Genomic DNA, 14,846 nt, shown 5'->3' with positions numbered 1-14,846 from the left:
CCTCTAAAGAAGGCTAAAATCTAAACATTGATTCTTTTTTCGCTATTTTTTTTGAACCGTATGCATCAAAAGGTGCCCGTACGGTTCTTAAGGGATACAATTTTATCCTAATCAACCGACTTTATCGAGAAAGATTACTTTTTTTAGGCCAAGAGGTTGATAGTGATATTTCGAATCAACTTATTAGTCTTATGGTATATCTCAGTATGGAGGATGATACCAAAGATCTGTATTTATTTATAAACTCTCCCGGTGGAGGGGTAATAAGCGGATTAGGTATTTATGATACTATGCAATTTGTGCAACCAGATGTACAGACAATATGCATGGGATTAGCCGCTTCAATGGGATCTTTTATTCTAGTCGGAGGAGAAATTACCAAACGTCTAGCATTCCCGCACGCTCGGCGCCAATGAGTTTTTTTTAGACAAAAAGAAAACTATGCCTTCGCCATATAAAATATTAAGTAATAATAGCATGGCACTTTGAATTCGATATGAGAATTTTTTTTTTCTAAACCATTAGGTTATGTATCGAAAGAGTAGTATGAGATAAAAGGCATTTCCGATTGTAGGCTGATTTATCGCGGAGGCCTCTTTCAGCGTCACAAACTTTTTTGTTTTCACGACGGAAGACTCTTAACAATATTTCTGTTATGAAAGACTACGAAATATTTATTTTTAAGAAAAAAAATAAAAAAAAGAAACTTTGGGATTGCTGAATAACAAACGAAATCATAAAGCAACGGAACCATCATAGTATTTTGAAATTACTAAAAAAAAGGAAGGGTGGTTATTGGATCATTTACTGCTCTGGGTCTGCTAGATCCTATATTTTCTATTCCTTCGCTGGAAGGTAAAAATGAATTCCATTGTGGAGCCGTATGCACTGCACAAAGGATGCCTGTACGGTTGTTAATCCTATCTTTTTTTTATTATCTTTGACTCATCATGATAATGATGTAAGATAGAGAAAACCATTTATTAAATCATCAGGGTAATGATCCATCAACCTGCTAGTTCTTTTTATGAGGCACAAACGGTAGAATTTATCCTGGAAGCGAAAGAACTACTGAGGCTGCGCGAAATCCTCACAAGGGTTTATGTACAAAGAACAGGCAAACCCTTATGGGTTATATCCGAAGACATGGAAAGGGATGTTTTTATGTCAGCAACAGAAGCCCAAGCTCATGGAATTGTTGATCTTGTAGCGGTTGAATAACAAATAGCAGGTATTTCACGCAAAAATCCGAAATTTTCGATTTTCTCTTTTTACCGGGGTTAATATATTACTATTAATCATATTAATTATTAATATCGAATATAGAAGTAATTCATAATCATCCGGTTAGGATTGATCTAAACCAACTCATTATGTATACAATTCAACATGCCAACTATTAAACAACTTATTAGAAACACAAGACAGCCAATCAGAAATGTCACCAAATCGCCCGCCCTTCGGGGATGCCCTCAGCGTCGAGGAACATGTACTAGGGTGTATGTGCGACTCGTTTAGACCATGGACCGGGACAAAAGAAAGTACAAAATTTTTCCCGTATCAGTTATAAGTACAGTGAATAGGATAGAATGAATGGAAGAAATCCGTTCACTACCGAAAATAAATAAACAAAGATTTATCGTATCCTTTTATTGTGTATCAAATTTATGGTTTCTATTGGTGCAAATCCAATCATCTCTATTTTCAATTTTAGATGAGAAAGAATTCCCCATTGGTAACAAATGCTTATCCATTAAGCAGAGGAAATCCTATTTAACAGAAGGATTATAGCCTTATTCTTCCAAGAACGGACTAAGAGGGTCAGCTACCCAACCAATCTTCATAATTAAATACCGTTACTGTATAGGTAGATCTCGTTGTGAAAGACCGATTACTAGATAATTCATGGGTAGAGCCAAAGAGGGTGAACTGTACAAGTTAACAATAACATTGATGAAATAAAAGAAGGAGCTCCGGTGTATAGAGAGGACCTCACCGTTTAAGAAGTAACCATAGAAACGAAGGAACCCACTATTTCTTTATCCATTTCTATTTTTATTTATTTACTCTATTTTTGTTTTTTATACCTAGTAAAAATACTATTTCGTATTTTGGGGTGATTAGAACAAAAAAAGAAATAGTGGTCGGGAAGGTTATAGTAGCAAAAGCCATTGGAATTTTTATTTTATACATTGGAAAAATACGTTTTGTTATTAATAGACTAGGAAAGGAGAAAGGAATAACTGAAAGAAAGGAAATCCATTAGTTATTCATCAAAGTTTCATTTATTCAATGACTAGAATTAAACGAGGATATATAGCTCGGAGACGTAGAACAAAAATTCGTTTATTTGCATCAAGCTTTCGAGGGGCTCATTCAAGACTTACTCGAACTATTACTCAACAGAAAATAAGAGCTTTGGCTTCAGCTTATCGGGATAGAGGTAGGCAAAAAAGAAATTTTCGACAGTTGTGGATCGCTCGAATAAATGCAGTAATTCGATCTAATAAGGTAGACTACAGTTATAGTAGATTCATACACAATCTGTACAAGAGGCAGTTGCTTCTTAATCGTAAAATACTTGCCCAAATCGCGATATTAAATAGAAATTGTCTTTATATGATTTCCAATGAGATCATAAAATACGAAGATTGCAAAGAATCCAGCGGAATGCTTAAAATGGAGTTCTCTGGAGAATGAACTCCGAGAAGGTAGAGTAGAAATTAGTATGATAAAATATGATAAAGTGGTCAAAATGAGCAAATATGTTCAATAAAAAAAAAACGATTTATTCTTCTTCCACTATTCTTTCTTTTTCTTACGACACGACAATCGAATCTAGATTTTCGGATTTTTCGAACAAAGAATCAATCTGCGGTTGAGTTTGGATTAGAATTTTAATTCAATTAAAGAGTAAGCTAAGTCTATTTATTCCTGGTTCTAAGACCAATAGTTCTAGCGGTCGACTCGCTTCTTTCAAATTGTTTCTCATTATTAAGAAAAGGTAACAAAGATAAAATACGAGCTTGTTTTATAGCAATAGTAATTAAGCGTTGCTGTTTTAAGGTCAATCTATTTACCCGTCTAGATAATATTTTTCCTTGTTCACTAATAAATCGACTAATTAAACTCATGTTTCTATAATCAATTCGATCCCCCGATGGAATCGGGGGCAAACGCCTACGAAAAGATCGTTTGGATTTAAGAAAGAGTCGCTTGGATTTATCCATGGTTTTTTTATTCCTTATCCCGAAAATCCTATTTCTTAATTCTAAATCATTTTAGATCCGATCGAAATAGGATTTGGTTTGTTTATATTTAAATCTAAAATATGTCTAATATATGTAATTTTTCATCTTCCTTGGATTGGAAAAGGGTGACACACAGCCGATCGGTTCGATCTATTTCTTTATCTCCCCATGAATCGTATGTTTGTAACACCGGGGACAGAATTTTCTCAATTCCAATCGACTAGGCGTATTGTGTCGATTCTTTTGAGTAATATATCTGGAAATCCCTATTGATTCCTTATTAACACCGTTTCGAACACAACGAGTACATTCCAAAATAACAGTTACTCGGGCATCTTTACCCTTGGCCATGAACCTCCCTTGGATTTTTGATTCACGCAACTCTTCCATTTTCCGATCCAAAATGAAGAAAAAAAGAAAAATTGGTAACTCGAAATAAAATTATGAAAGATTTCGTTACAATCAAATATTAAAATATAGTAATACAATAATTTCTAAATTTAGAATCGCAGTACAGTTTTTCATTTAAGTATTTTGTATGATATTGTTGCCCTAGCCATCACATTTTCATTTTCGTTCTCACTCTTTTATTAATTAAATTTGAACCTGGCGCCGCGTCCGAGTTTGACTGAGGTTGAATCCATTTTGATTCTTTCTAACTTATTCTAAGTCTAAAAACTCTAAAAAAAAGAAGGGGGAAGGGGATTAGTCAAAGATATTTGATTGTTTTTCTAATCTTCTTCACCCCTTCCCAAGTCAATAACTAGAATGAAAAAAACGGGAATACCAACGCATCCGGGAATAAACGATTGATCTCGATTAATAGACCCGCTAAAGCCCCGAACCATATAGTACTTACTACCGGTGCCACGGAGAGATATGTTTTTAGATCTCGCATTGAAAACCCTCCTACTTTATAGTAATTTGTAATACATACTGGTATTACATACCATCAAATGTATATATAGTTAATAACCGCTTGTATTGTCCGCGGAATTCCTAATTCAAATTGAAATGTACAACAGTTCAATTCGGTAGATATTCCCTTTTTTATTAAAAAAAATATGTAGCTTTCCGCCCCACCCCAAATATTCATTTTTCTTTACGGCGGATTTAATATTTATTATTTCATACGTATATAAGTCTTTTTATTATTTTTATTATATTTTATATATGATATGAGACAAAAAAGAAGAAATGGCAAGATAATTTGTGTATACCAATGGAGGAAATAAATAAAAAATGTGGAAAACAAGACAGGGATTCTCTACAATAACACTGTAGACCAATTGAAAGGGATGTAGCGCAGCTTGGTAGCGCGTTTGTTTTGGGTACAAAATGTCACGGGTTCAAATCCTGTCATCCCTACCTATTACTTATCTTCTGAACAGTAACGAGGAATCAATTGAGATCCATAAAAATTGAACATACATATATCGAATCAATCTTTTTTTATTTAATTTTATGATATTCTCTATGATAATATATGTATCGAAGATATATTCGGGTTGCTTTTAGTTTGATAATAAAACGCTCTTAGTTCAGTTCGGTAGAACGCGGGTCTCCAAAACCCGATGTCGTAGGTTCAAATCCTATAGAGCGTGATTCGATTCTTGTTGTTGTTAAATCAAAATGATACTGAAATAATTCAACAGAAATCAAAATTTTACCTCCTATAAAGCAAGTAGGGGGTCAATCAAAAAAAAGAACTGTTAATTAATCAAAGGTCCAACTGATCCCCCCGTCTGTATTGTAAATATGCGGTCACAAATAATCCAGCCAAAGTAATAGGAATTAGACCTAATACGATTCCAAATAGAAAAACTTCAATCATTTCAATTTAGTTGAACGAGGAAAAGGAGAGGTAATATCTATCCTTAAAATATTAATCGGTATTGCCCATGAATCTCAATGACCAAGAATTCGAAATTGAATTGACAAGGTAAAGAACTCTACAATATATAGAATATATTGAATAACACCGAAATCTTTCTTTTTTTTGAATTGTGCATTCAATGAATTTTAATCAAATAAGTCGTATCTTGTTCAGCACCGATAAATAGAGCTGAGGTTATAGTTAAAACTGCTAGTAGAAAACCGAAATAACTAGTGATAGTAGGCATGACGAGGCTAAATGAAATACGTTATTTTTATCCATATGTTTATAAAGCACTTCCCTAAGTTTCTATTTTTGAAAGATACGCGGATGGATAAGTAAAAATACTAATTGAAAAAATATATTCAATTGAAAGTTTTTGATTCATCTATTATTATGATTATAGATGATACTAACAAAAATCTTGTGACATAGGTAAGAAATCAATTCATCATCTGTCTCTCTATCCCGCAATTCGGAATCAAGGGATTCATTGAACAACTCTTGAGTTTTCAAAACAAATATTCTTATTATAAAGAATTTATAAACAATAATTTAATATATAAATCTAGTAAATATATAAATCTATTAAATGGATTCTAAATAATTAGAAAGAAAAAAAAAAAAAAAAAAAGAAAAATAATAAATAAACTATGTTGTGTAACTTGATTCCAAAAATGAAATGCTCTTTGAATCGCTGAAGAATGAATGACCTTATAATGCCCTTTATTTATGAAATTGTATTCCCACTAATTAGATTTTATGTAGTGGGTTCATTTCCATAAAATCTTTTTTAAAAAGAAAAAAAGTATCGCACGATCAGATCACTCGAAACTAGGTTCTCCATTTATTCTTATTCTTTCCATATTAAAAACATTCTTCTAATTAGTTGAAGAACGATCGTTTGAGTCTAATATAAAACAATAATGCGTGCATTACGAATATTTATTATTCTTCTATTCGTTGTTCTGTTTCGTTCATCGAATCCTATGTACTACTGTTACTTGTTACTGGACGACTAACCAATTCCTTAAAATAAAAAAAGATTCAAACAAAAATATAACTACAAACACAAAAGAAATATTTCGAGATTTCACGTCTAATTTCATTGAATTTTGGGACTATTAGAATCTGCTTCCTAAATTATTATAAACCAACCAGTCGGATTCACATTTTACCCAATCTTCGCTTTCTAGCCCGAAGCCAATAACCGATAGAATCCTTAATACTACAGACAGGCATTTTCAGAATTTTCTATTGAATGAATGGTATATGATTCTACATCGACAAGCAGCAAGAAAAGAAGAAACAAATTATATTATTTAGTTTTAGTGCTTCATTTTGATACTTATTGTGAAATTGCGTTGCTGCGTCAGAAGAAGGATAGCTATACTGATTCGGTATACTCTAAAAACACCCTCGGTACAATATTGACGATCTTACAAAGATAAAATTTCAGTTAATTTCCATTTACTGATCTCATCTTTTACGGAATCGATCCCCCTTTTGACTGTACAAGAATATGTGGAGCTCGGCATGTCTGGAAGCACAGGAGAACGTTCTTTTGCTGATATTATCACCAGTATTCGATACTGGGTCATTCATAGCATTACTATACCTTCTCTATTCATTGCAGGTTGGTTATTCGTCAGCACGGGTTTAGCTTACGATGTTTTTGGAAGCCCTCGTCCAAATGAGTATTTTACAGAGAGCCGACAAGGAATTCCATTAATAACTGGCCGTTTTGATTCTTTGGAACAACTCGATGAATTTAGTAGATCTTTTTAGGAGGACCAAATGACTATCGATAAAACTTATCCTATTTTTACAGTGCGATGGTTAACTGTTCACGGACTAGCTGTACCTACCGTTTCTTTTTTAGGGTCAATATCAGCAATGCAATTCATCCAACGATAAACCTAATCCGAATTATAGAGCTATGACACAATCAAATCCGAACGAACAAAATGTTGAATTGAATCGTACCAGTCTTTACTGGGGGTTATTACTCATTTTTGTACTTGCTGTTTTATTTTCCAATTATTTCTTCAATTAAATAAAAGAAAATACTAAATAATAGTACGAATTATCTTATCCCATTCGGAAGGATATCATCTCATAATTATCTATGACTGTTTCTGTCTCTAGCACGACCACTTGATGAAATGGGGAGGGAAGTGGGACAAATGGCCGAGACTACTGGAAGGATTCCTCTTTGGATAATCGGTACTGTAACTGGTATTCCTGTGATCGGTTTAGTTGGTATTTTCTTTTATGGTTCATATTCCGGCTTAGGTTCATCTCTGTAATAATCGGATGAACTGAGTTGGAGACATGAAAGCGTAAGAACTCAACAGGATCCCCCTCAAATCAGAAAAAAAGAGGGGGTAGGTCCCGTTGAGCTCTTACTAATTAGAATTAGACTAATTTATTCATATAAATGAAAAAATGGATCTTTCCTATTTTTTCAAAAAACTTCATTTCTTTCTGATTCTGAATTGCTTCAAAAAAAAAATTGATTCAGACCATCTCTTTCGCGATCGTATCGGTCGATACTTTCATTTCAAAGCGAAAAAAAGAAAGAGAGAATCACTCGATTCCCTCTTTCTGGATGATACAATCCCAATATAACAATATTATATTTCTATCGATCAGATATCACAAACCCTTTAAATAGATTAAAATATACTAATAGAATTTTCTATAGTTATTTTAATATAAAATAGAATTGAAAAATTCATTGAATTTGTTCACTACTTATGTAATAAATCGAAAAAAAGGTTCTGATAAACCGGGAAAAATTGAAACTAAGAATAGAGATCTTTGACGAACGGGATCAAGAATAATTCATTAGTTTATTATTTCGACACCAGAACAAGAAAAGGAATTTTTCTGGTATCGAATACTAGAAAGATGCATAATTCCTTCTAGAATCCTTTGTTCCCTTCATTTTTTTTCTATTCTCCATTTACTTATCTTATTTTTAATATCTACTCTATTTTTATTCTATTAGAATAAAAATAGACACATTCAATGACATTTCAATCTGGCACCAGTGACATAATAATCATAATAATACCGCTCCTATTTGTATTGTAAAAAACAAAGAAATAAAGAAGAGGTAAAATAGTCTTCCTGACAATATAATATCCATACTATGACTAGTAATGCGGTACAAGTAATTACCGAAATAGGGTCGAAAAAGAATAAAAAAAAAAACAAGGGAAAAAGTTTTTCATAATTTTTTGATCATACATAATTAAATTATAGAATTGCCAACAAGAATTTGGTTTTTTTTACGAACTTTATTTGATAAATCCCCAGATTTAGAAATTCATTTCGGACAATTGAACCTTCTCAAACTGTTTCTTTTTAAGAACTAAAAAGATTTGTGCCAAAATAACAGATGCAAAAAAGAACAAAAGGCCTTGGACACGTAATGGATCTTGAAGGACGATTTCCGCATCTCCCTGACCAAATCCTCCCACATTAGGATTACTCGTTAATGGTTGATCAAGTTTGATGGATTCGCCCTCTGAAACAAGAAGTTCTGGTCCTGGAGGGATAATATCAACCACTTGACGCCCATTCGCTGCATCCACTATGGTTATTTCATATCCTCCTTTTTCTTTTCGTATTATTTTGCTTACTATCCCTGCTGCTGTAGCATTATAAACATTATTATTACTCTTACTCCCGTCGGGATAAATCTGACCCCTTCCCCTGTTCCCGCCTACGTATATGGGATATTTTAAGAAGTGAACATCTTTCTTAGTCGCAGGGTCCGGGGAAAGAATAGGAAAGGTGATTTCACTATATTTCTGACCAGGAACAGGACCTATCACAAGAATATTTTTTTTAGTGGGACGATAGCTCTGAAAAGAAAGATTGCCCATCTTTTCTTTAATCTCGGGAGAAATACGATCGGGGGGGGCTAATTCAAACCCCTCGGGTAAAATAAGAACAGCCCCCACATTCAAACCACCCTTTTTACCATTCGCAAGAACTTGTTTCAGTTGCATATCATAAGGAATTCGAACAACTGCTTCAAATACAGTATCAGGAAGTACCGCTTGTGGAACCTCGATATCCACGGGCTTATTAGCTAAATGGCAGTTGGCGCAGACAATACGGCCGGTTGCTTCTCGTGGATTTTCATAACCCTGTTGTGCAAAAATGGGATATGCATTTGAAACGGGTGCCCAAGTTATTATATATATCATGAGTGATACGGAAATAGATCGAGTAATCTCTTCCTTTATCGAAGAAAAGGTATTTCTAGTTTGCATGGTCCAATCATTGAGCCCAAAAATTTCTACAATAAAATTAGGTAGGTCCCTAGTATAGTTCCCTATCCATGATTCTGCTATTTACTGAAATAAAGTTACTCGAATATAGGAGGCATCCTTCGCGATGGGTAGAAGGAATAAGTACAATTTTGAATGTTTTACTTATGTACAAAGTAACAAACATTATATTTTTCAGTCATTCATTGAATGATAAATCACTACAAGTGAGGGAGATACACGATTTAAATAACGGAAGATCCAATATTTTAAAATTGTGTCAAGAATGACTGGAAAAGTGGAAACAAGACCGGATATAATTTGATCGTTATGAGAAAATCCAAAATCTTTGTAGACAGAACCAATCATTAGTTCCCAACCATGGGGTGAATGAAATCCTATACATAAATCAGTTAATAAAAGAATAGAAAAAGCTTTTATTGTGTCGCTTAAGTTATATAGGAACTCTTGAACCCAAGAGTTAAGAATAACAAGTTCTTCATTACCAAGAATAGAATAACCACTTAGAATAACGAAACAGATTATATTTGTCGAGAAGTGCAAAATCATATGGATACGATCCTCATTGTGCATCTTGATCAATTGGATCGTTTCTTTGTAGATTCCGATACGAAGCTTTTGTAGATGTGTTTCTGGGTATTCCTTTAGCATTTCGTCCAAGAGAAAGAGTTCCTCTAATTCTAGAACTTTTTTTATAATACTCTTTTCTTGAATATCATTCAAAAAAATTTCGGATTGACCAGTATTCCACCAATTAGTAACCCAAGATTCTAGGCTTTTATTAAATGAAAGAGAGATCCACCAGGGCAAAAATACTATAGATGCAAGATATAGAAGGGGAATGAATGCTTTCTTTTTTTCCATTTTTTCGTCTTTTATTTTTTAATGAACTCACTTCATTCGTTAACTCTCTACACTACTAATATTTATATCAAACATAAGTTCTATTACAAGTCATATGCATACTATTATGAATCCATTCCCTGTTTTTTAGTTTTTGATTTGTGATTTATTAGTTAATCCTTGAATTTCGAAATAATACAGAAAGAAAATAACAAAGAATCCACTTTTTTTTGTTACTGTGCAGTTGATTTACATACGGATCAAAATTTCGGACAAAGAAAGTTTTCTGGCTGTTCCGTATACGTCTGCTTTGGGTCAAATGAGCATTCTGAAGAAATTCCAGTTAAGTTATTATACTATTACTATGGTCTATAAAAAAGACTATTCTTTCATTTCAGTTTTATCCCTCTTGCTACGAACAAAATTCATTCTGAACTTCATTTTTCAAAAAACTTCAATTGGTACACACGCAAGAAATAGGCCAATTCGGCAGCCTTTTGCTCAATTTCTCGTGGGGTCAGATTCTGATCGGTACGCGTCAAGGGAATGGCCCCTTGGCCTCTTATTTCCATATAAAGGACACGACGTGCATAAATACCCTCTTTAACTTCTATTCTGATGGACTGAATGTCTTTCATAAGGAATCGTAGGAAGATTCGACGATTTTTTCCAGGAAACCCCCAACGAAAAATAGACACTATTTCTTCTTTTCTATCGAATCGATCATAACCGCTACCTACATTCCACAAAATTGTGCACCACAAATAGGAGCTAATAAAGAGACCGGCAATCCCATAGAAAGACATTACGATCCCCTGTGGAAAAAAAATTATTTGCTGAGACGGAAATAAAGCTATCAAATCCCTACCAAGATAACTGGAAGTTCCAACCAATAAAAACCCTAATGAACCTAAAAAAAGGATAAAGGCCCAGCAGAAATTGCTGATTTTTCGAGATCCTCTTATAAATTCTATCCATATACGTTCTGATCGCCAATTCATACTAGATCTCGTTGCATTTTATTGGAATTAAGAGAATCAAAAAAAATCTATTTTACTTTTTTTGTTTCCGAAGTAACTCTAATCAACTAGCACTATTTTGATGTGAACCTTTACTTTAGATCTAAGTAATTCATCGAATTACTTAGATCTAAAATAATAACATCACCTTTATATGATTCCCTATAGATACCTACATCCATATAGGTATATTGATTTTATATCTCAAACATTTGTCGCCCGATCTCTTATCTATTTTCTATTTTGAAACTTATCTATTTTCTATTTTGAAATACTTCTAATTGATTTCCTCAGATATCATGTTTACGTATGTATAATCGCTTATGTTTGGAGTAAGCCACATGTTAGATTCTAGTCTACTAAATAGATAGCTGTGTTATCGTCAAAGTCTAAGTTTTGAAAAAAAAAAATAGACAGCATATTTAAAAAATCTTGTTTTTTTGAACATGAAGAAATAAAGAAGCCATTGCAATTGCCGGAAATACTAGGCCCACTAAAGGCACAAAAATAGAGGGTAAGGTGGTGAGAGTTGTCATAGAATGGATACCTCGACTTAATATTTTCATTGTTATATTAATAGTTTTACCTGTTATTTATTGATTGTTATAAAAGGTATCTTATAATTATACTAATTCAATATATAATTATACTAAGTAATATCTACGTGAGTATATATAGAAAAGGAATGAGGAATGTCGAATTAAATAAATGGACTTACTCATCTTTCGACATGAGATATATGTATCATAATAGACGTTTGCATTATTTTAGTTATTATCTTGTCTTAGCATTTTTTTTTAATAAAATTTCATAAAGATTTTCGTACAAATTCCCAAAAAGGTAGTTATAATCCGATCCAACAACAAGGATTCTTAGTAAAACTAGAGATCCGCTAGAGATGTAGAAAGATGCAAGACTCTATGCCGCTATTTGCTATAGTTGAAGTATATATACACATGTAATGTTAAGAAGGGAGCATGAAATTCATTTTCTTCCCCGTGCCAAATTTTGCGGAAGAAATAAAAAAAAAAAGAATTCATTTTTTAAGTTAAGTAAGGCTTTACTTGATTGAATTTTGATTCGAGGGAACGAAAGCGTGGAGCTGAAATAACTCACTCACAACACCTTTTAAAGGATTACGTGGTACGATTAGATCGAATAAGCCCTTATCGAATAAAGATTCAGCCTCCTGTGAACCCTCAGGGACTGCCTTATTCAATGTTTGTTCAATTACTCTTTTACCCGCAAATGCGATGTAGGCATTCGGTTCGGCAATAATGATATCCCCCAACATACCAAAACTAGCTGTCACCCCACCAGTAGTAGGAGATGTAAGGATTGCTACATAGAATAATTTTTTATTTGATTGATAATCATATAAAGCGGAAGATATTTTTGCCATTTGCATCAAGCTCAAACTTCCTTCTTGCATGCGTGCTCCTCCCGAAGCACACACTAAAATAAGAGGTAAAAATTGATTGGTAGCATACTCGATCAAACGGGTGATTTTCTCTCCTACTACGGATCCCATACTACCCCCTATAAACTGAAAATCCATAACCCCAATTGCTACTGGAATATCATTTAATTTACCTGTGCCTGTTTGAATAGCCTCAGTTAATCCTGTCTTTCTTTGATAAGAAGAAAGACGATCTTTATAAGTATAAAGTTGATTCTCCGAATCAAATTGAATGGGATCCAAAGAGACCATGTCTTCATCCATAGGGTCCCAAGTACCTGGATCAATCAAAAGTTCGATTCTATCTGAACTACTCATTTTCAAATGGTATCCACATTGTTGACAAATATTCATTTTTGATTTAAAAATTTTCTTATAATTTAATCCATAACAATTTTCGCATTGAACCCACAAATGCCTGTATTTTTTAGTTAGATCTAGATCATTAGAACGTTCTGTTGTAGTTAAATTTTTTCTATGCGTGCTAGTTCTTATACTGAAACTCTCACTTTGACTACTATTTCCACCTTCAGCACAAATAGAACTATAAATGTAACTGTCACTGTAATTGTGACTACCACTTAAAATGTAACTATCAATACAGATTTGAGTCCAAAGATAACTGTCAATGCAACTATTAATGTGATTATTCCAACTATATTTAGTATCATACATGTACTGATCATAGTGGGAATCATCACTCTTAGATACATTATTTTGATAAGTAGAGTTCCGAAAACTATAAAAAGAACTTTCTAGTTCACTTACAAAAGAAGGATCATTGTCAATCTCAAAAATTTGATTTTCAATATCCAAATAGATGGAATAACTGCAGCTATTACTATCCCTAACTAAAAAAGTGTCATCAGATATGAAATTCCGAATGCCGACTAAATCATCAACAGTACTGTAACTAGAATTGTAACTATCACTATGACTAGGAATGTTTTTATTCATATTATTTATAATTGATCCTTCACTTTCAATAGGACCAAGACTATTGATTGATTTATTTAGCCTACACCTGTATTCTAACTTCCCTTTAGACAACATCGAATTTAACCATCTTTTTTCCATAGAGCTTTCTTGCCCCTATTTACATGAAAATACAATAGCTGAATAGTCATTCGATAAAAAAGAAATCATTTAAATATCTCATTTCCTATCAGAATAGGATCTAAATCCAATCACTAGGATTATTAAGTATTAACGAGTCGGTCTTAAAAAAAAAAGGTTCCGTTATATATAGTGAAGTGATACTTAGCGTTCTCTCAAAAGAGAATTATTTTTTTTTTCAATTAAATCAATTCAATTATTAATTTATAAATAGTGGTTTCTCACCGGTTATGTCAAATTGTCAAATTCACATAAAAAAAATCGTTGTTATCCCTATGAATATGAAGAACTTTTTTCGTAAAATCTCGTCTACTAAAAAATTTGTATTCCAAGACAGAACAAAAAGGACAATATACAGGATGGGGTAGAAGAAGTTGTGATACTTGGCTCGATCCCGGATCTGAAACGACGCTACGGGATATAATATATTAAATATTAAATGACTACACCAATCCTAAGGATCCATAGGCTTAATTGCGGATCCAGCACAACAATAAAAATTTTTAAGTTGTTTCGTCTTATATTTTTATTTCAATTTTCTATTTTGTATATCTAGTAAAAAAGATATACAATAATATCTTTGTATTGTATTCGGCTCAATCCTTTTAGTAAAAGATTGAGCCGAATTTAGTTTAATTGAAAGTCAATTAAAAGAACGAAGAGTAATTACTGGATTACAAAGTATCCATTGCCTCAAATTGTATCCATTGCCTCAAATTCAAATTTGATCTCCTTCCATACTTCACAAGCAGCAGCTAGTTCAGGACTCCATTTACTAGCCTCACGGATAATTTCATTACCCTCACGAGCAAGATCACGTCCCTCATTACGAGCTTGTACACATGCTTCTAGAGCTACTCGGTTAGCTACGGCACCAGGTGCATTACCCCAAGGGTGCCCCAAAGTTCCTCCGCCGAATTGTAGTACAGAATCATCTCCAAAAATCTCGGTTAGAGCAGGCATATGCCAAACGTG

General features: G+C 33.2%; 2 non-coding genes across 2 annotated transcripts; both read left to right on the top strand.

Annotated features, from left to right (window-relative positions):
* Positions 1 to 4,545: 4,545 nt before the first annotated feature.
* Positions 4,546 to 4,619, top strand: TRNAP-UGG (transfer RNA proline (anticodon UGG)). Its single transcript has one exon. It is a non-coding gene; the product is annotated as a tRNA-Pro (tRNA).
* Positions 4,620 to 4,781: 162 nt separating this feature from the next.
* On the top strand, positions 4,782 to 4,855 carry TRNAW-CCA (transfer RNA tryptophan (anticodon CCA)). The gene has a single exon. It is a non-coding gene; the product is annotated as a tRNA-Trp (tRNA).
* Positions 4,856 to 14,846: the final 9,991 nt, after the last annotated feature.

Source organism: Cucumis melo, unplaced genomic scaffold (genome assembly GCF_025177605.1).
Source record: "Cucumis melo cultivar AY unplaced genomic scaffold, USDA_Cmelo_AY_1.0 utg001277l, whole genome shotgun sequence".
NCBI classification, from domain to species: domain Eukaryota; kingdom Viridiplantae; phylum Streptophyta; class Magnoliopsida; order Cucurbitales; family Cucurbitaceae; genus Cucumis; species Cucumis melo.
The sequence above is the reverse complement of the archived record's forward strand: the minus strand, read 5'-3'. Positions and strand labels throughout refer to the sequence as shown.